The sequence below is a fragment of the Cyprinodon variegatus genome, unplaced genomic scaffold, assembly GCF_000732505.1.
Source record: "Cyprinodon variegatus isolate N-32 unplaced genomic scaffold, C_variegatus-1.0 Scaffold572, whole genome shotgun sequence".
NCBI classification, from domain to species: Eukaryota; Metazoa; Chordata; class Actinopteri; order Cyprinodontiformes; family Cyprinodontidae; genus Cyprinodon; species Cyprinodon variegatus.
The window spans coordinates 54,826-55,875 of NW_015151025.1; positions in this window are offsets into that span (position 1 = coordinate 54,826).

The window sequence follows — 1,050 nt, forward strand, 5'->3', positions numbered from 1 at the left end:
GATGGATGGATGGATGGATGGATGGATGGATGGATGGATGGATGGATGGATGGATGGATGGATGGATGAACGAATAAATGACTAAATAAATAAATAAATAGTCATTAGAACTGTCTCCCACCTGGTCCAAAGGGACATGTATAAAATCTAGTTGTGTAAATATATTTTGAATATTAAAAACATGTCCTTTTCTTATGATATTTTTGTTTCAAAGGCCTGGTCCCACAATAGCATCAGAATTACATTTTTTCTCAGTCTTGGTTTTATTTTTTCAAGCCACTAAGAATGGGGTTTGCTGGTGGGCTTTTTCAGATTGAAAAACCAAGAGCACTTTATCATAAGAACATGGATAGATGTTTCCTTCAATATACTCTGTTTGAAAGCAATCATAATCATACCATTAACTTTGTCCTATTCCTGCTTTTGTAAAGTCTGTAGTTGAACTCTGCAGCAATAGACTTGCTGGCAGGAAAGTTAAACAGCGAGTGATATACTGTATAAAGGAGAAAGTGCTTTATACCCACAAACCACACCTACAAGCATTGTAGTCCATGTAAATGAAAACCTTTTGTAATCTATATCGGATCAAAGTATAAAAAACTAACTGAATCTAATGTAATGGACTGAATGTTATGGTTGCTGGTTTCTGTGTTATTATAGTTTAGAGTGTCTAAATCTTTGCTTTTGTCTAACACAGTAACTCAGTTTTTTAACAGTTCAAATTACTTCGCACTGTTTGGGTTAACGTTTTTAAATCCTTTCTATTAGCACTTCCCCCATTTCATCTGCAACATTTCATACGCACCTTTGCTACTGATTTACTATTGTATTAACCTAATACCTAAGTTGGCAGGTAGGTGGAGTCAAGTCAACAGAACAAAGTGCTGTAGTGGGAAAAGGCATCTAGTGGATTGTCTAATGTTTGTTCCTGAAAATATCGAATGAAAAAAATCAATGCCCAGAGAATTAAAGACTATCTATCTATCTATCTATCTATCTATCTATCTATCTATCTATCTATCTATCTATCTATCTATCTATCTATCTATC